This window comes from Triturus cristatus, chromosome 7, assembly GCF_964204655.1.
Source record: "Triturus cristatus chromosome 7, aTriCri1.1, whole genome shotgun sequence".
Taxonomy (NCBI): Eukaryota; Metazoa; Chordata; class Amphibia; order Caudata; family Salamandridae; genus Triturus; species Triturus cristatus.
Window position 1 is genome coordinate 1,702,439,416 of NC_140590.1, and position 18,656 is coordinate 1,702,458,071.

The following is an 18,656-nucleotide window of genomic DNA, read 5'->3' on the forward strand; positions in this document are numbered from 1 at the left end:
GTTGATTTAAAATCCTTTTTGGAGGAACAAAGTGATATGAAAACATCTATTGAGTTGCCAGTGGCTTTTATGGCAGAGTGCTCTCTGCCTTTGCACTCTACTAAGAGACTAGGGGCATATTTACAAGGGGATATCGCCACCAGAATGTCACTTTTAGAGATGCTCTGGTGGCGATATGCCCTACTCTTTTTTACATTGGGCCACTAAGCCACTTTTTGTGGCTTAATGCCGCCTTGTGAGTAAGCCCCCTTTACAGGTATCACTTAGTGTGAAAGGGGCATGCACTGGATGTTGGTGTGGGCATTCCACTGCAACACCCATTGCTTTTGACACTGTCCCAGATTTATAAGGATGTGTAAATCTGAGGCAACGCCAAAAACTAATGCCATGCATTAGAATGGCGAAACAAGGAGAAATGCCTTTATTTCTCCTCGTTTTTGCTTTTTCTATGTGAACTGCATTCTGCAGCACATATAGAAAGAGCAAAATGCAATTAATGATTGTTTATGTGCAGGGAAGTGTCCCTTCCTGCACATGAACAATCATTAAATACTGAAGATTTGCTGCTTCTATGGGTGCTGCATTCTGCAGCACACATAGAAGTAAAAAATAGCCATTAGTGATTGTTTATGTGCAGGATGGGACACCTTCCTGCACATAAACAATCATTCCCTGCAACACAGGCACCCTTGAACTATGGTGCAAGCGTGCCTGCTTTGGTGGTAGGCAGCAAAAGTTTGCGCCAGTACTAGGAAAAACACAGGGGTGCGCTGTATTCTTGTGAATTCGGCACATCCCTGCATTTTGAAAATGTTGAAGCGCGGGACTGCCAAATTTGGCACAGCTCCACTCTCCGACATCTTCCCGTAGATGTGCCCCATGGTTTCTTCAAACATGCCCCTCTCTTTCAGTAACTTAACCCCTCTTTGAGAGGGCTATAATAACATGCATTGGCAGGACCATATATTTGACTTTTTGTATATCTCAGGTATTAATAGGCATGTACTGTTTAGGCACACACACACAACGAGCATAAACACGGAAATAATCGACAGCCACCCATTTTTAGGTCTCGCTGAGCCAGCGCATGCGCTACTATGCGAAAAATTTAGTGTGTGGGTTTTCAAAGTGCTGCCACAGGCTTTTGGTGGCCTAGCGCTAGCGTTCACACGAGCGTGCACGCACGCAGCCGCCATGTGGGTTTCTGACAAGGCTCATTAAGCCTTGCGTGCCTCAATGAGCTTTCACTTTCGTGCTTGTTTTGGTTCATGTTTAAAAGCGCTTTCAGTAGGCTCCTTTTTAGAATCTTGGCATTCCACACTTTTATGCTTGATTCAAATTAACATTTGAACAGCCCCACTTTTTTCTTTTTTACTCATACAAAAGTATTTATTTTTTAATACATCACTTTAAATAGGGCTGCCGTCAGACTGAATTTAGAGTTATTTTTTTATTTTTTTTCTGTAATGTGTTTGCTTTTCTTAGGTAACTCAAAAGAGGAAATAGTCTGTAGTATATGACGTGAGTTAAAAAGACATGATAAAATAACACGAAGAGAAACAATTGCATTATGGATTTTATCGTAATGAACTAAAGTATGTTAGATTTAGCAAGTTATATTTTTTCTTCTTTTTTTTTTTTAAAACATAGTTTTTTGATTTTTTACACAACCACATATAAAGCCTTACACAATTTGTTTCACCATACTTCCTGCAAATTAAGCACAAGCCCCCCGCCAATCATACAATACCTAAAGCAGGGTCAAAAAAATCCCTCCCGGTCTATACAACGCATAAACCAATAAACTACCTAACAAAACCTCCACCCTTAAACACTATGAAACTTCTAGATTACCTCCCCCTCCCTCAGTCCTCCTCAGCAACGCATGCGGCCATCTATGCCCTCTAATATCGTACAGCCCAAGGAATACCAATGTGTCGAGTTATGTGATGTGCCCAGTTTGCTCCGGGGTCGTCCCCTCATCCCCGGTTTGGTCGACTCCATCCGCGCCTGGCTCATAATCTCGCAGTGCCTGCACTAACGCCTCCCACGCAGTTGCCGCCTCTAGCGCCTTATCATCGTTGCGCCTATGAGCCCATTGATACCGCAGCGCGCCCTCGCTGGTGGCCCATTTAAGAAATTCCCCCTTCCATCTTTTACTAGTGGGGCCCACTGTTGCCTTCCACCTCTTCGTGATTTCTCGTTTTGCTAATATAAGTCCCATGTCTACGAATTTGCTCGTGATTTTAGTTTTGGGCGTGTGTGGGAACCAGTGCAGTATACTAACAGCCATATCGAACTCCAGCCACTCCTCCGTCACCTCATTCAGGGTATCTCCCACCTCCTTCCAGTAAAGCCCCAGCGCTGGGCAAGACCACAGCATATGAGCCAGTTCCACCCCAGTTCTCAGGCATCTGGGACATGCCGCCTCCTCAACTTTAAAATATTTCTGGATTTTTCCAGGCGTCAAGTATGCTCTGTGGAAGTTATATTTTTTCTTAGATTGCATATTTACATACAATATTAGTCGAGTGAGCTCTTGCACACTCCAGGGTTCGGTGTCTAAGCAATCACACTATTTTTTTTATGCCCCTAACGATGTTGCTTTTTCTGCCGGTTCTTCTGTTGACATCAAGCACCAAACCCTGACCCCTGTGTGACAGTGAGCACAATAAAACTTCATAGGGCTCCTGTTTGCAGAGTTCCGAACCCTCACCCCTCCCGCCTACTCATGCAAACACAGCTGCTTCTCAGAACCTTTTAAGCAGTGATACAGTCACCATGCTACCCTGCCTGAACAAGCATTGGCATAGCCAATAGGTCTTGCCTTTGGGACCTTATGTGTTTAGCCATGCAACTGTTGATGTTGCACCAACGATATTGTGCTGCATAATTAAATACTTATAAGGTCCCAAAGGCGAGACATATTGGCTATGCCAATGCTTGTTTACATAGAGGTCACCGTAACCCATATCAACAGGCGTCAATACATACAGACGAATAGTCATACAAAACCTGTTTGGTGTATTAGGTGGCAGTGTGACGTGCATAAGGGAGGCACAGGGCGAGGTGCAGAAGACAAGCACAGGTTGATGTGCACCAGAGAAGCTCAGGATGATGTGCAGAAGAGGAGCTCAGGGTGATATGCAGAAGAGGAGCACAGGGTGATGTGCATGAGAGGAGCACAGGCGATGTAGAGAAGAGGAGCTCAGTGTGCCATGCATCAGTGAGGTACAGGGTGATATGCAGAAGAGGAGCACAGGATGATGTGCAGAAAAAGAGCTCAGCCTAATGTGCAGAAAAGCAGCTCAGGGTGATGTGCAGAAAAGAGGAGCACAGGGTGATGTGTGGAAGAGGAGCTCGGGGTGATGTGCAGCAGAGGAGCTCAGGGTGATTTTTTTAAACGTGTTTTTATTGCAGAATTAAGAATGAGAACTCCATAATAGCGACCTGTGCCCACAAGGTATCTCAGAGCCCCCCCATCATTGTAGTGCTGTACACAGCCATTCAGCCCACATCCCGGAGGCCGGGCGGCACATCGTTACAATCCTCTGAGTATCCTAGCTATCCTGTCACAGAAGAGCTGGTCAACCTCCCAGGTTAATATCTGCTTTTTACCCAACCGCCTCAGTCCCCAGCCATCCGTCCTTATACTGCTGCAACACCCCAATAACTCCCCCCCGCCCTACCCACCCCCCCATTACTGCTGGCATGGGCCCCGATCGTGGGGTCTAGCATACTGTTTCTACTGCTATCGGTTGTTTGCCTGTAGCTCCTAGGCCTCGTGGAACCCCGCCCTCCCGGTCTTCGTGCTCTGTGCTCTCCAGCCGGTAGTCCTTCAGAGCCTGTACTATCAGCTCCCATGCCCTCAACCATTCCAATCCCTTCTCATCCCCCGCCCTGGTCGCCTGTCGCCTCCTAAGCACACTCTCACAGCTAGCCCACTTCAGCAACTCAGCCATCCATCTCCCATACGACGGACCCTCCCGGGATTTCCAATGCCATGTAATTTCCCTCTGGGCCAGCATGAGGCCCAAGTCAATGAATTTACTCGTCACTTTCGTCTTCACTGTGTGAGGGAACCAGAGCAATAAACAGGCCGCCATGTCGAACTCCACCTCACGGTCCGTGACAGCGTTCAAGAGCTCCCCCACCTCAGCCCAATACGTCCCCAGCCGGGGACACCCCCACAAGAGGTGGTCGAGCTCCGCTCCAAGCTCCAGACATCTCGGGCACGCCGCATCCTGCACCTGAAAATACCGTTTAATCCTTCCCGGGGTCAGATAGGCCCTATGCAGTCAGAGGAGCTCAGGGTGATGTGTGGAAGAGGAGCTCAGGGTCATGTGCAGAAGAGGAGCTCAGGGCGATGTGCAGAAGAGGCGCACAGGGCGATGTACAGAAGAGGAGCTCAGGGCGATGTGCAGTAGAGGAGCTCAGGGTGATGTGCAGAAGAGGAAATCAGGGTGATGTGTGGAAGAGGAGCTCAGGGTGATGTGCGGAAGAGGAGCACAGGGTGATGTGTGGAAGAGGAGCTCAGGGTCATGTGCAGAAGAGGAGCTCAGGGCGATGTGCAGAAGAGGCGCACAGGGCGATGTACAGAAGAGGAGCTCAGGGCGATGTGCAGTAGAGGAGCTCAGGGTGATGTGCAGAAGAGGAAATCAGGGTGATGTGTGGAAGAGGAGCTCAGGGTGATGTGCGGAAGAGGAGTTCAGGGTGATGTGCGGAAGAGGAGCACAGGGTGATGTGCGGAAGAGGAGCACAGGGTGATGTGTGGAAGAGGAGCTCAGGGCGATGCGCGGAAGAGGCGCACAGGGCGATGTGCAGAAGAGGAGCTCAGGGCGATGTGCAGAAGAGGAGCTCAGGGCGATGTGCAGAGGAGGAGCTAAGGGCGATGTGTAGAAGAGGAGCTCAGGGCGATGGACAGAAGAGGAGCACAGGGTGAGGTGCAGAAGAGGAGAACAGGGAGATGTGCAGAAGAGGAGCTCAGGGTGATGTGCAGAAGAGGAGCTCAGGGTGATGTGCAGAATAGGAACTCAGGGTGAGATGCAGAAGAGAAGCTCAGGGTGAGGTGTAGAAGAGGCGCTTAGGGCGATGTGCAGACGAGGAGCACAGGGCGATGTACAGAAAAGGAGCTCAGGGTGATGTGCAGAAGAGGAGCTGAGGGCGACGTGCAAAAGAGGCACACAGGGCGATGTGCAGAAGAGGAGCTCAGGGCGATGTGTAGAAGAGGAGCGATGGGCAGAAGAGGAGTTCAGGGTGATGTGCAGAAGAGAAGCTCAGGGTGAGGTGCAGAAGTGGAGCTCAGGGCGATGTGCTGAAGAGGAGCACAGGGCGATGTGAATGAATGAATGAATGAATATGGGTTTTATAGAGCGCTGTTGGAAGGCGTTCACCGGGGAGGCTGCGGACTGCGTTCCTGACCACCCGGGGACCCACCCCTCCTAGAGTTAGGCCGAGCAAGAGCGGGGAGGCCCTTCCTAGAAGGGTCTCGTACCTAGGATTGCACACGCTGCGCTTACACTCTTCTGATAGAGGGACACCACACAGCAGTTCTTCGTAAGACAGTATACTTTATCGTTAGTTGTAAGGGATCTTTATGATCCGGAAGGCAGGTATGGAATTAGTGCCACAAGCGGCGGCGATCTCGTGATGGGGGTATGGGGGTAGTGGGACAGTCTTTGAGTCAGTGACTCTGCGGAGTATCCTGCGCACAGCGCTCAATCCTCGAGCTGGGGGGATGTTGCTTCTCTCGACAATCTCTGCCGATCTCTTGGAGGAGGGTGCCACGAGTCACTCAGCAGGCACAGGTGGTTCGTAGTTCGGGGAGCCGCGACAGCGTCAGCAGGGCTCAGATGGTTCAGAGTTCGGGGAGCCGCGACAGCGTCAGCAGGGCTCAGATGGTTCAGAGTTCGGGGAGCCGCGACAGCGTCAGCAGGGCTCAGATGGTTCGTAGTTCGGGGAGCCGCCACAGCGTCAGCAGCCCTCGGAGGAAGGCAATCTGAGAATCATAGAGCGCGTGGTGGCGCATACCCACTCGGGTAGGCCCATCATCTCTAGATGGGCTCTTCGTTCCACTTGTCCCCACGGGGAATTCTCAAGGTCGTTGCCCAGGAGGCAGTCTACGGGCTGGGAGGTTCGGACTGCCACCCTCAAATTGCCGGTGACTCCCCCCCATTCAAAGGGGACCAGGGCCATCCGGCATAGGCTCTCGGAATTGTCTGACGATATGACTGGACAAAAGGCGTCGGGCAGGATCTGGTCTTCGGAGACCAGGTGACAGTGGACCGCTGTGACACTCGCCCCCGTGTCCTGGAGGCCCTCGACGCGGTGACCGTTGACCGTCACCTGCTGTCGGTACTTCTTCGTGTTGGCGGGCAGGGACGTTCCGGGGACCATCTCTCGGTCCCCTAGGGAGACCAAGGCCATGGCGGCTGGTTCCCATTCTTCGGAGTCTTCCATCTCTTCCCCCAGGGCTACGGAGGCCATTTGTCGAGCCGGCGGGGTTGTCGTGGCGGGTCGTTGGTACATGGGACATTGAGGGTCACTGGCATAGGCGATCTCGTGATGGGGGTATGGGGGTAGCGGGACAGTCTTTGAGTCAGTGTCTCTGCGGAGAATCCTGCGCACAGCGCTCAATCCTCGAGCTGGGGGGATGTTGCTTCTCTCGGCAATCTCTGCCGATCTCTTGGAGGAGGGTGCCGCGAGTCACTCAGCAGGCACAGGTGGTTCGTAGTTCGGGGAGCCGCGACAGCGTCAGCAGGGCTCAGATGGTTCGTAGTTTGGGGAGCCGCGACAGCGTCAGCAGGGCTCAGATGGTTCAGAGTTCGGGGAGCCGCGACAGCGTCAGCAGGGCTCAGATGGTTCAGAGTTTGGGGAGCCGCGACAGCGTCAGCAGGGCTCAGATGGTTCAGAGTTCGGGTAGCGTTCTTCGGTTCGGGGAGCGATCGAGCCGCGACCAGGTCAGCAGGCTCTCGTCAGTCCAGGTCTTCTCTGCCTCCCGTCCCTTCCGCACCCCTTGTTATACTTCCCCTCCTCTTTGAAGTCCGGAGTCCTCGCCGAGAGGGGTCTTGGTGCCTGGGGGTGGGGTGTCGGGGCTTCCTGTCGCTCGGCCCTTTGATCTGTTCAGGTGGGTCCGGGAGGGACTCCAGACACCCAGCAGGCGAGGCGGCCGCTCACCGGGGGCCTGGTGGCCGATCGAAACCTTCCTTGGGGAAGAGACCAGAGGTGTGACAGGGTCGGCGCCTCTCGATCTGGCTTGGGGGTTTCTCTCTCCCTCGGTCGGGCATGCGTGTTGGGATCTGGCCGGCCATCGAGATGTTGGGCCATGGTGGCCGGAAGTCTGTGACATCGAGGATCGGTGCGGTTGCAGGGTGGCTTGCGGGTCGGGAGGGCCCACGCCACGAGGCCGGTCTCACAAGCGCATAGTAACCCGGAAGCATCCCAGCGCTAAAAACCAAGACAGCAGATTCGGTGTGGTGACCAGGGAGAGGAGAGAAGGAGTGAATCAAGGGAAGAGGTGCGTTTTCAATAGTTTTCTGAAGCGGAGATGACTGGGTTCACTCCTGAGTTTGAGAGGTAGGGCGTTCCACATTTTAGCCGTGTTCACCGAGAATCGCCGACCTCCTGTGCGTGCCTTTTTTACTCTGTGGCCTGTGATAAGGTGTTCGTGATCCGAGCGGAGAGGCCTTGTGGCTTTGTAGGGCGTGATTAGGTTTTTGAGAATGGGGGGGCCCTTGTCCTGTAGAAGTTTATGCGCCAGACAGAGGGCCTTGAATTTTATTCTTTCTCTTATTGGGAGCCAGTGCAGGAGTTTAAGAGCTGGTTTAGCCGAAGTTCTAGCCGGGGTGTTCGTGAGAAGCCGGGCAGTGGCGTTCTGAATTCGTTGTAATTTGTTGAGGGTGGCTGTGAGACCGGCTTCGTGGCGTGGGCCCTCCCGACGAGCAAGCCACCCTGCAACCGCACCGATCCTCGATGTCACAGACTTCCGGCCACCATGGCCCAACATCCCGATGGCCGGCCAGACCCCAACACGCATGCCCGGACGAGGGAGAGAGAAACCCCCCCAAGCCAGACCGAGAGGCGCCGACCCTGTCACACCTCTGGTCTCTTCCCCAAGGAAGGTTTCGATCGGCCACCAGGCCCCCGGTGAGCGGCCGTCTCGCCTGCTGGGTGTCTGGAGTCCCTCCCGGACCCACCTGAACAGATCAAAGGGCCGAGCGACAGGAAGCCCCGACACACCGCCCCCAGGCACCAAGACCCCTCTCGGCGAGGACTCCGGACTTCAAAGAGGAGGGGAAGTATAACAAGGGGTGCGGAAGGGACGGGAGGCAGAGAAGACCTGGACTGACGAGAGCCTGCTGACCTGGTCGCGGCTCGATCGCTCCCCGAACCGAAGAACGCTACCCGAACTCTGAACCATCTGAGCCCTGCTGACGCTGTCGCGGCTCCCCGAACTCTGAACCATCTGAGCCCTGCTGACGCTGTCGCGGCTCCCCGAACTCCGAACCACCTGTGCCTGCTGAGTGACTCGCGGCACTCCCCTCCGAGGGAATCAGCAGAGATTGCCGAGAGAAGCAACATCCCCCAGCTCAAGGATTGAGAGCTGTGCGCAGGATACTCCGCAGAGACACTGACTCAAAGACTGTCCCGCTACCCCCATACCCCGATCACGAGATCGCCGCTGATTGTGGCGCTGTACCTGCATTTGGGATCATAAAGGTCCCTTACGCCTACGATAAAGTACACTGTCTTCCGAAGAACTACTGTGTGGTGTCCCTCTGTCAGAGAGTGCAGGCGCAGCGTGTGCGATCCTAGGTACGAGACCCTTCCAGGAAGGGCCTCCCCGCCCTTGCTCGGCCTAACTCTGGGAGAGGTGGGCCCACGGGTGGTCAGGAACGCATTCCGAAGCCCCCCCGGGGAACGCCTTCCAACAGTGGCTTCGGGAGCTCCCAGGTAGATGGCGTTGCCATAATCCAGTCTGGAAAGGATAAGGCCTTGGATGAGCAGTTTCCGGGACGTTTGTGGTAGCAGGGGCAGAATTTTTCTGACTGATCTGAGAAGGCCGAAGCAGATCCCAGCAGTTTTTTTTGCTTGGGTTTTGAAGGACAGGTCCTTCTCTATCCAGATCCCTAGGCTCTTGATCTCCTCTTTGGGAGTGGGGGGTTCTCCCAGGCAGTTGGGCCAGAGGTTAGGCGGAAGGGTGGGCCCTTTATGTCCGAGAAGCATGATCTCAGTTTTGGACCCGTTGAGTTTAAGGACTGATTCGTTCATCCACATAAAGATTTCAGCGAGGCAGGTATGAAGGTTGGACAGTTCTAGGTGTGGATGGGATAGTGAGACTACCAGTTGGGTGTCATCTGCGTAGCTAATGATTTTTACTCCAAACGGGATGACCACTCCCTCCAGTGGGGACATGTAAACATTAAATAAAGTAGGGCTAAGGGATGAGCCTTGCGGTTCTCCGCACTGGAGGGGAATCGCTGTGGAGCGGGTTTTATTCTCCCAGACCTGGAAGGAGCGGTTGTTTAGGAATGACGTGAGCCATGCTAGAGCGGTTCCTTCCACCCTGATGTCTTTAAGTCGTTGGATGAGGACCTGGTGGTTGACAGTATCGAAGGGCGCACTGAGGTCCAGGAGGATCACTGCCACTGATTCTCCTGCATCCAAAATGCATCTGGTCTCCTCCACCACAGCCAGGAGGGCGGTGTACGTGCCCTGACCAGGGCGGAATCCAGTCTGAGAGTTTCTAAGGAGGTTGTTAGACTCCAGGAAATGAGAAAGTTTTTTGTTCACTATTTTTTCCGTAATTTTGCTGATTCCGGGGAGGAGGGAGATAGGCCTGTAGTTGGCCAGGTCTGACGGGTCCAGGAGTGGTTTTTTGAGAAGGGCTTTGACGACGGCGGCCTTCCAGCTGAGAGGGACCGTTCCCTGACACAGGGAAGAGTTGATGAGGTCAGCTAGGGGAGGGCGATTGTGGATGCCACTTTTTTGAGGATGCGAATGGGCACCGGGTCGCTGGGAGAACCACTTTTAATTTCGCAAGCGTTGTAAGGACCTCTTCTTCCGTTACCGGGCCGAGTGTATCTAGGCGAGTGTCTAGTTCTCCCGGCTGCGGAGTGGAGTCTGATACAGGCTTGGGTAGTGTTAGACTCGGGAGTCTCTGGTTGGCGCAAGGTTGCCCTTGAGTCAAGCAGGAACCCTCTCCTCTACGTCAGGGCGCAGGATAACCCCTCGTGAATGACCCTTGCTCACCCTCTAGGTGCGTGGCGTGAGCAGCCAAGGCGATTCCTCAGGCGTTGTTGGTTAAGCACTTACAATCACACACACAGTAAATACATCAATCCCCCCAGAAACGGACACCAGCCTTGGATATGTAGAAAAATACGCTTCTTTATGTAAAAATAGGTATATATATCTCAGCAGACTTATCACAAGACCAATAACGTTTTCGCTATGCCACCAGGTTGTAAAGCAGGCAAATGTTCTTGGTTCGTAGCTTCAAATGGATACTTTGTAGGCTCTCGCAAATGTTACTTGTGGTTCCAGTACTTACAGAGATCGACTCCGGCGAACGGGGAAATAAGGCGTTGCGGGCCCGAGCCCGATACTGGAACTTCTTCAGTGATGTGGAGAGTCGGCACAGGTCGGTGCGACTCTCAGCTTGGGAAGTGGTCTTGGGTCCTCGACCAGCGGGTGTGGGCAGGTAGGCAGGCGCGGCCAGCGACCCTCAGCACGGCGGTGCAGGGGGGGTCTCCACAGCGGGGGCGGCGCGGCCTGAGGTGTCCGGGGATAGCAAAGCGGGGTCACAGGGCACGGTCAGTGCAGCTGGATGACCCGGCGTAGATCACAGTCGTCGGACGGTTTCCGGCGGGAGGGGTGATAGCGCGTTCAGCGTGCTCCAGTGGCAGGCGGTGACAGGGGCGCAGGCGGCCTAGCCCGGGGACAGAGAGCGGCTCCGAACGGAGCGGGGCTCTCACGGGGTTGCGGCAGGCGAGCTCCTGAGTGTCACGGCCCTAGGAGGGGCGTTGAGGGGCGCAGTCTCTTTCCAGCGGGATGCACACACGGCTCGAATCGGAGGACGAGCAAAAGCACAGAGAACCCACTGGTCCTGGGGTTCAGTTCAGGGGCAAGCTCAGATCAAGCCCTTGGAGAATGTTTAAAGCACAAAGCAGCAAAGTCTTTTCAGTAGTCTCTTCCTCTCCTTTCTCAGCAAGGCAAGCAGCAGGCCAGCTCCTCCAGCGTCTTCTTCTCCTTCTAGTCGGGCAGAGGTTCTTTGTGGTAAAACAGGATTCTGATTTCTTAGGAGCCAGGCTCCTACTTTTATACCATGATTCTTTTGTTCTTTAGCGCCAGGGGGCCTGGGCCTGGCTCAGTCCAGTTCTGGAGCACTTTGTTATGGTGACTCTGCTCTTTCCTTTCAGCAGCAGGGCAGAGACATCAGCCGCCCCACAGGGGGCGGCGCCGGCTTTGTGGTGGTAGAGCACAGGTCTATTCAAGAGTCAAGGTGTACTCCTCCCACCCATCCTGGTGTCATCTCCCTACCCACCACCTGGCAGCCAACCTGTCTCTGGGGATTCCCCAACCCTGCTCCTTACTGTTGCTAGGCAGAACACACACACACAGCAGAGGTGGACTGAAATGGCCAGGTCAGTAAATACTAACTTTCTAAAAGTAGTATTTACAAACCCAGGATATTAAAATAAACTTGACTACAAGAAGTATTTTATTATTCTGAGTTCAGGCATACTAAACTTGACATTCTACCATGCTCTCTGAGTCCACTGGGGTCACAGCGTGTAGTGACTCCAGCAGCCCATTCTGGCCTATGGAGAGCAGGTAGCCTTCAATAGTGAAGAACGAAAATGGCTGTAATTCACTACTAAGACATGCCACACACATCAGGGCATGTCCTACCTTATGCCTACAATGCACCCTGCCCTTGGGCCTACCAGAGGGGTGGCTAATATGTAGGTAAGGGAAGGTTTAGGGACTGGCAAGTGGGGGCACTTGCGCAGTCAGCGCGACGGTCCCAGACCGCGCACAGGGTCTGCGGTGGCAGACCCTAGGCACATTTTACACGGCCGCTTTCTGTGGGTGGCGCAACCAGCGCTGCAAGCCCACCAGCAGCATTGGCCTTCACAGGCCCCGGCACCCCTGGTGCACTTTACTGGGGACTGACAGTGAATCCAATAAACCAATCAGGAACATCAATTTACAGGTACACTTTACCTAGGGAGTACTTGCACTGCGGCACGGATTAGCCGTGGCGCAGTGCCCTGAGCGGACAACACCAGCAAAACAATCGAGGCACACCATCAAAAAGTGGAAGGGAAACTCACGCCAAAGTGCCAGGTCTAACACGTGTCCCCTCCAGCTGAAATGTGGGGAGAACTATCCTTGCCCAGGGGGTTCCTCGTCACTAAGGCGGAAATACCTGGACAGACTGTCAGCACTGGCGTGATCTGTACCAGGACGGTGTTCCACCGTAAAGTCCATACCCTGTAGGGAGATGGACCACCTCAACAGCTTCGGGTTCTCACCCCTCATTTGCATCAACCATCTGAGGGGCCTGTGGTCCGTCTGAACCCGGAAGTGAGACCCAAACAAGTAGGGTCTTAGCTTCTTCAGCGCCCAGACCACAGCAAATGCTTCTCGCTCAATTGCACTCCACCTACTTTCCCGTGGAAGTAACCTCCTACTGATGAAGGCTACGGGTTGGTCCCAGCCCTCCTCAGTCATCTGTGAGAGAACAGCCCCTACACCATGCTCTGAAGCGTCTGTCTGCACTAGGAATTCCTTGGAGAAGTCAGGGGCCAAGAGCACGGGCGCCGTGCACATGGCAGTCTTCAGGGTGTCGAAAGCTTTCTGACAGGTGTCAGTCCAGATCACGTTTCTGGGCTGCTTCTTGGAAGTCAGCTCTGTCAAGGGGGCAACAATCATTCCATAGCCCTTGACAAACCTCCTGTAGTACCCAGTGAGCCCCAGGAAGGCCCTCACTGCGGTCTGCGTCTTGGGGGGTTCCCAAGCCAGGATGGTCTCAATTTTGGGTTGCAAGGGTGCCACCTTGCCACTCCCCACTTGGTGTCCCAAGTACACCACGGAACCCTGCCCGATCTGGCACTTGCTTGCCTTGATCGTGAGGCCTGCTCGGCGCAGAGCCATCAACACTTCCCAGAGGTGGCGCAGGTGTTCGGGCCAGGTGGCACTGAACACTGCGATGTCATCCAGGTAGGCGGCACTGAACGCATCCAGCCCAACCAGTACCTGGTTGACCAACCTCTGAAAGGTGGCAGGGGCATTCTTCATTCCAAATGGCATGACTCGGAACTGGAAGTGCCCATCTGGTGTAGAGAATGCTGACCTCTCTTTGTCCCCATCGGTCAAGGCGATCTGCCAGTACCCAGACGTTAAATCAAACGTGCTGAGGAACCGGGCAGCCCCCAGCCGATCAATGAGCTCATCAGCTCTGGGGATGGGGTGCGCGTCAGTCTTCGTTACTGAATTGAGTCCTCTGTAGTCCACACAGAACCGGAGTTCAGGTGTGGCTCCCGGCGCAGCAGCTTTGGGGACCAAGACCACGGGGCTGGACCAAGGACTGCTGGAGGACTCAACCACCCCTAGCGCAAGCATCTTGGAGACCCCCTCCTTGATGCAAGCTCTGACCCTGTCAGTTACCCTGTAAGCCTTGTGCTTCACGGGTAAGCTGTCTCCTGTGTCCACATCATGGACGCACCAATCTGTGACACCAGGGAGAACCTATCGGGAAACTGCCCCAGCAAGTGGCGGCAATCTTCCTGTTGTTCGGGCGTCAGGGTGGGTGAGAGGTTAACTCCATCCACCGACCCATCTTTCTCAGAGGCTACTAAAAGGTCAGGAAGAGGCTCGGTCTCCTCTTCCATTCCATCATCAGTGGCCAGCAGCATGCCCACTTCGGTCCTCTCTAAGTGGGGCTTAAGGAGGTTAACATGTAGGACCCTCAAAGGGTTCCTGGGAGACTGCATGTCCACCAAGTAGGTGATAGGACTTTTGCGCTCCACAACCTCAAATGGACCTGTCCACTTATCCTGAAGTGCACAAGGCTCCACTGGGGCCAAGACCCACACCTTTTGTCCAGGTTGAAGCTCTACCAGAGTGGCATTCCGGTCATACCACCGCTTCATCTCCTCCTGGCTGGCTTCCAGATTTGCCTCAGCAAGTTGCCTGAAACGCCTAGCCTGGTTTCGGAAGGCCAGCATGTAACTGTATACATTCTGGGGAGGTTTCCTGGGAGATTGCTCCCAGCCTTCCTTTACCAAACTCAGAGGTCCTCTTACCGGGTGACCATACAGGAGCTCAAAGGGGCTGAACCCTAGAGACTTCTGTGGCACCTCTCGGTAAGCGAAGAGCAGGCATGGCAAGAGGACGTCCCACTTACGCCTCATTGGACCGTCCAGGCCCATGATCATGCCTTTGAGGGTTTCGGTTGAATCTCTCAACCAACCCATTTCCTTGGGGGTGGTAAGGAGTGGTGAACTTGTAAGTTACCCCACACTCCTTCCACAGGGATTTCATATATGTGGATATGAAATTGGTCCCCCTGTCGCTCACCACCTCTAGAGGGAATCCCACTCGGGAGAAAATTCCCATCAGTGCTCGTCCCACCACGGGGTCTGTCACTGTCCTCAGAGGGATGGCTTCAGGGTACCGGGTGGCATGGTGCACCAAGACCAGGATGAACCTGTTGCCCAGGGCTGTCTTGGGGTCCAGAGGCCCCACAATATCAATACCCACTCGCTGGAATGGTGTACCGACCACGGGGAAGGGCTGCAGAGGAGCCTTGTGCTTCCCTCCGCTCTTACCACTTGCCTGGCAAGTCTGACAGGTTCTGCAGTAGGAATCTGAATTCTTGTGCATTTGGGGCCAGTAAAAGTGGGTGACAAGCCTGTCATAGGTCTTGTCCATCCCCAAATGTCCTGCTAAAGGCACATCATGAGCCAGCCCCAGTAGGAAGGTTCTGAACTTCTGGGGTACCACCAGCACACGGGCTGACCCAGGTTCAGCAGCCTTAGGCTCGGAATACAGGAGGTCACTCTCCCAGTACACGTAGTGTGTTTTGGCCTGAACACCATTGGCCTGGTCTGCAGCCTGCTGCCGCATACCCACGAGAGAAGGGCATTCTTTCTGTTCCCTGCAGAATTCCTCCCTGGAGGGACCTCCTTCTTGCTGCCAATGGGTCAGCTCAGGCAGGTCTCCCAGTTCGGCAATCTGTTCCCCGGTAGGCTCCAGAGCATCCCCCTCAGGGTCTACTTCCTCCTGGGCCGTGGGAACTTCGGGGGCCGGTTTCCCGCACCTCCTGCGCCTTCTCCCTAAGGCCGGTTCCCGGACCTCTCCCTCAGGCTCCAGGACCCTCTCAACACCCCTACTGGCTGCCATGGACCGGGTGGTCACGCACGCCCAGTCGGGCAGACCCACCATCCTCAGATGCGTGGTCTTCTCCACCTTTTCCCAAGGGGAGCTCTCCAGGTCGTTCCCTAGCAGACAGTCTACAGGCATGTCAGTTCTCACAGCGACTTGTAGAGTACCAGAGACCTCCCCCCACTCAAAGGGAACTTGAGCCATTGGACAACGACTCTCTATGTTGTCAGCATTGACAACCCTACAGTAGGCATTGGGTACAATCTGCTCTTGAGACACCAGGTGTTGCCTCACCGAGGTCACGCTGGCTCCTGTATCTCTAAGAGCCTCAACCTTCTTTCCATTGATGGTCACTACTTGCCCATATTTCTTAGTGTTAGAGGGTAAGTAAGTTTCAGGGACCATCTCACTGTCTCCTAGCGAGACTAGGGTCATCTGCCCGGGACCCCCACCCTCCTGGACTTCTACCTCCTCCCCAAAGTTAATACTAGCTACTTGCCGGGGTGGAGCACCAGTGGGTGCGGTCTTACCAAACAGGCGACACTTAGGATCAGAGGCAATGTGACCCGGGTCACCACACCCGTAACAATTGAAGGGCCCCTTTGGAACAGGTCTACCTGTCGGGGCCCCGTTCTGCTGCGGGGGTGGGGGAGGCTGAGAACCCTTCTGCTGGTTCCCTTGGGGATTACTTTGGGGGCCTTTTTGGAACCCTTTCTGTTTACCCCTGTCCCCCCCACTCTTCTGCTGGGGACCCTGCCCACCCTTGGCGGAGTCTCCCACTTGACCCTTGTGGACCCTGGTGCTGAGCCAGTGGTCCGCCTCCTCAGCAAGCTTCCTCGGGTTGGACAGCTTGCTATCAATCAGGTGCTGGCGTAGCTCAGGAAAACATTGACTGGACAAGTGCTCCCATGCAATTAAATCAAGCAGCCCTTGATAATCATTCACTTTGCTACCCTTCACCCAACCATCCAGTGCTCTGCAGAAAAAAGTTACATACTCCACATACGTACTCTCAGGGATCTTCTTAGTCTCCCTGAACCTCTGTCTATATAGCTCAGGAGTTAACCCATACCTGGTCATTAGAGCTTCCTTCATATGGGGGTATGAGGCTTGGAGATCTAGGGGTAAATCTAACAGTGTGTCACGCCCTTCAGCAAGGACCCTTCCCCACAACCCCGCTCCCCAGTCTTTCTCAGGGACCCGGTGTGAAGACATGGCCACCTCATAGGCTCTAAACCACTGCCCTATGTCATCCTTTCTAAAATACTCCTTCACTACATCTTTGGGGATGTACACCTTGGACTCTACCTGCACCGGTGGAGTGCTGCCACCAGAAGGAGCGGTGTCCAAACTTTTCGCCTTCAGCTCCAACTCCTTCAATCTTATATCATGATCCATTTGGCGTTGTTGTGCCTCCAGGGCCAACTTCTGCTTTTCCATTTCCATTTGTCCTGCCAACTTTGCCATCTCCATTGCATGCGCCCTGTCTGCTGCCCTGTCTGCCAGCTCCTCTGGCGACCGGACTCTGCTGGGCTCCTCAAGGTTGTCGGGTGGAACGATGTCCCTCGCATTCTGTGGGTCTCTTGACTCCTTCCAGGCTCTCAACGCCTTGGTGTACTGGACCCTCCTCTTGAATCCAGCATGGGGAACTCTGAATTTTACACTGTAGCCTTTCAATTGCTCTACCGTGTAGCCCTCCAGTCTCTCCGGAGGCGTGGGTTCGAATCCCACCGCTGCCACCAATGTTAGACTCGGGGGTCTCTGGTTGGCGCAAGGTTGCCCTTGAGTCAAGCAGGAACCCTCTCCTCTACGTCAGGGCGCAGGGTAACCCCTCGTGAATGACCCTTGCTCACCCTCTAGGTGCGTGGCGTGAGCAGCCAAGGCGATTCCTCAGGCGTTGTTGGTTAAGCACTTACAATCACACACACAGTAAATACATCAATCCCCCCAGAAACGGACACCAGCCTTGGATATGTAGAAAAATACGCTTCTTTATGTAAAAGTAGGTATATATATCTCAGCAGACTTATCACAAGACCAATAACTTTTTCGCTATGCCACCAGGTTGTAAAGCAGGCAAATGTTCTTGGTTCGTAGCTTCAAATGGATACTTTGTAGGCTCTCTCAAATGTTACTTGTGGTTCCAGTACTTACAGAGATCGACTCCGGCGAACGGGGAAATAAGGCGTTGCGGGCCCCGAGCCCGATACTGGAACTTCTTCAGTGATGTGGAGAGTCGGCACAGGTCGGTGCGACTCTCAGCTTGGGAAATGGTCTTGGGTCCTCGACCAGCGGGTGTGGGCAGGTAGGCAGGCGTGGCCAGCGACCCTCAGCACGGCGGTGCAGGGGGGGTCTCCACAGCAGGGATGGCGCGGCCTGAGGTGTCCGGGGATAGCGAAGCGGGGTCACAGGGCACGGTCAGTGCAGCTGGATGACCCGGCGTAGATCACAGTCGTCGGACGGTTTCCGGCGGGAGGGGTGATAGCGCGTTCAGCGTGCTCCAGTGGCAGGCGGTGACAGGGGCGCAGGCGGCCTAGCCCGGGGACCATGTTTTCATAGGCAAATCATTTTTTGATTTGCCTATATCTTTTGCACCGTTTGACAAATCTTGTTGCCTGCCCGAACCTCTAGGCGAAATTACACGATAATTTGACAGAAATGTAGCTTTTGGTCCAGAAAGAACCCTTTTTTTATTTGGTGTAAATCCGTTAATTAGTTTTTGTGAAACAAAAAAAACAAGTAAGGATATATAGGATGCGGATCCCACCCAAAAATGTTAAAAAAAGAGACCAGGGCAGAGTAAGAATACCTTGACCCCCTTGGCGGGGGTCTCCCACAGGAATGCCTCAGGGCAAAAAAGCATTTAAAAAACATAAATTAAAAAAACGGTGGGAGCTGTGCTGGTTCCACGGCTTTTGCCAAAAAATAAAAGAAGCCTGCGCTTCTGTAATATCTCAGGGGCATGAGGAATTATATAAAGGAGGGGGCTGTGTGAGGTCCCATCTAGGGCCCATGAAAGCCCTGGGGACTGCTACCTCCCCGGGGCACTGCTTTCAACGTTTGCGGGGTTGCCTGCATGGCACACCCGCATCCTGCGGTCCGTCACCTCCCCAGGGCAAATCTCTATAAATATAAATAAATAAATTCGGCGGGCCCGCATGGACCCCCACAGCCCCGGGGACGCCACCTCCCTGGGGCATTTCACACTAAACTAATGCAGGGGCCCGCGCAGCAACCCGCAACCCCGGGGAACACCACCTCCC

General features: G+C 54.1%; 1 protein-coding gene across 1 annotated transcript in view; it reads left to right on the top strand.

The window, feature by feature from the left end:
* Positions 1–18,656, top strand: part of LOC146812814 (alpha-2-macroglobulin-like protein 1) — an 848,867-nt gene that overhangs the window by 221,277 nt on the left and 608,934 nt on the right. The gene's annotated exons all lie outside the window — the stretch shown is intronic.